Raw genomic sequence first — 2,634 nt, forward strand, 5'->3', positions numbered from 1 at the left:
GAAAGGTATTTAAAGCTGCACCCAAAAGGTGATAGGACAGACAACCAGAGTAAGTGAAAAAAGTTACCAAAAATCAACAGAAACAAAAATAACAGAATTAAGACACCTAAAGCAAAGGTGTATCAGTTGGGGCTCAGCGGAAAGAGACACTTATCACAGAAGCAAGGGATCGAATCCAGAAGCATGACACAGAGCTTTAGAAAAATACAATTATATAATGGGTGTGGCACAGCTTGACACCCACTGAACACATCCATCTATTACAGGTAGTCCTCGACTTACGACGGTGATCCGGTCTAACGCGGCGTCGTAAACCGAATTTCGACGTAAGTCGGACCATATGTTTATACAGTACTGAAGCATAATAACATTATCAATAAACATAGGTAGAGTCAAATATTGTGCAGTACAGTACGTTTAATAATGAAATACTGTACTGTAAGTACTGTAACAGTAATAAACATTGTACTGTAATAAACAAAGATAACAATTCCAAAGAGAGAACAGGCTTATTGGGAGGAAGCTGCAGCACGTGCTGGAGATACTGGGGGAGGAGAGTCAAGAGGGGCAGGTGAGGTAGAGGGTACAGGATCTGTTGCAGGCCTCTCTACCTTCTTGAAGTACTGCTGCAGGTTAGTTTGGAAGGAGACCATCTTCTTCTCCTCCAAGATCTCCTTGTAACACCTAAGGGAATCCATGACTCCTCTGGCAACCCTAGTGTACCTTTCCATGTTGGGATCCTCAGCCTCAAACCTTGACAACCCTTCCTGTATCAGGGCAAAACCTCCTGCCAAGCCCTGCCTTGTAAATGTCTTAAGTTCTGGGGTTGGCATGTCTTCCTCTTCCTTTATCATCTGCTTCTCCAGTTGAATAAGGTCCTCACTCCTCAGCAGATAACTCCTCTCCATGAGATGCCAGTAGCTCTGTGACATCATCCTCCTCCACCTCCAGATTCTTTGTCTTACTCATATCAACAACGTTCTTTATGACACTAGTCACTGACTCTTAGACCTCTGTGACATCATTTACAAACTGGGGACACAGTTTTTTTCCACACACCATTCATATTGGTCTGCTTAACCTCATCCCAGGAATTAGCAATGTTATTCACAGCATCAAGGATGTTATATGTTTTCCAAAACTCCTTTAGAGTCAAGTCCTTATTCTTTTCAGTTGCTGCTAAAGCATTACCAATGACCCTTCGGAGGTAGTAGGCCTTGAATGTAGCAATGGCTCCTTGGTCCATAGGCTGTATGAGGGCAGTGGTATTAGGTGGAAGGTAAACCACCTTGACATTAGGGTTAAAGTCATCCAGATGGGCAGGGTGTCCAGGGGCATTGTCCAGAATTAGCAACACCTTAAAGGGGATATCCTTGGAGGTACAATACCGCTCCACGCCTGGCACAAAATGGTTGGTGAACCAGTCATCAAACACTGCAAGTGTCACCCACGCCTTCCTATTAGACTTCCAGATGACTGGTAGTTGACGCTTTGAAATGCCCTTGAGTGCCCTTGGATTCTCAGCCTGATACACCAGCATGGGCTTCAGTTTGTAGTCACCAGCAGCATTGCCCCCAAGAAGCAAAGTCAGTCTCTCCTTGCCGACTTTATGACCTGGTGCTGTCTTCTCCTCCTTGGCGATGTACGTACAGTTAGGCAAACGTTTCCAAAGCAAGCCTGTCTCATTCACGTTGAACACTTGTTGAGCACAGTAACCACCCTCCTCAATTATCTCAGCCAATGCTTTAGGAAACTCAGTCGCTGCTTTCTCATCAGCACTAGCAGCTTCACCTTGCACTTTAATGTTATGGAAATTGGCACGATCCTTAAACCTCATAAACCAACCCCTACTCGCCACAAATTCTTCACTTTCACTTCCTTCCCCCTTTTCTCTTTTCAACGCCTCAAACAGTCGCTTAGCCTTCGCCTGAATAACCATAAGGCCCACAGGTATACGGCGTTGATTTTGGTCTTCCAACCAAAGCACCAGTAATCTTTCCATCTCAATAATAAGACCACTACTCTGCTTTGTTATCACTGTCGCTTTCATAGGAGCAGATCCTTTCACATGTTCAAGGATACGATCTTTATCCTTGATAATCGTAGCGACAGTCGAACGACTAAGTCCTAATGACCTGCCAATTTCTGTTGGTGTTTCCCCCTTATCAGATCGCCTTATGATATCCACTTTCACCTCCATGGTGATGGCCTTCCTTTTCTTTGATGCACTGGTATCAGATGAGTCTTCCTTACGTTTGGGAGCCATAATGAAGGGTGTTATGGCGTTCAGGAGACTTGTTTTCCTCTGTAACCGGGTGCAGTGTACAGTACTGGACGCTATTGCTCCGCCCCTGTTCGACTTACAACGCAAAACCGCGTAAGTCGGAACGAGGAGTCGTATAAAGCGTCGTAACCCGAGATCGTCGTAAACCGAGGACTAACTGTATCCATCAAACCTTCAGTATTGTTCTATTAAAAACTATATATCTAGATATTGAAAGACATTGGAACCAAACAAGATTATAAATAGACTAATTTATAACTACATCAGTATACTCTCATTTTTACTTAAACAAGAAAAAGTGTTGGCAAAATGCCTCAAATATTAAAAAAATTGTTTTCTACATGATAAAT

General features: G+C 43.5%; 1 pseudogene; it reads right to left on the bottom strand.

The window, feature by feature from the left end:
* Positions 1 to 879: 879 nt before the first annotated feature.
* On the bottom strand, positions 880 to 2,266 carry LOC138649245 (tigger transposable element-derived protein 1-like; annotated as a pseudogene).
* Positions 2,267 to 2,634: the final 368 nt, after the last annotated feature.

Source organism: Ranitomeya imitator, chromosome 1 (assembly GCF_032444005.1).
Source record: "Ranitomeya imitator isolate aRanImi1 chromosome 1, aRanImi1.pri, whole genome shotgun sequence".
Classification (NCBI taxonomy): Eukaryota; Metazoa; Chordata; class Amphibia; order Anura; family Dendrobatidae; genus Ranitomeya; species Ranitomeya imitator.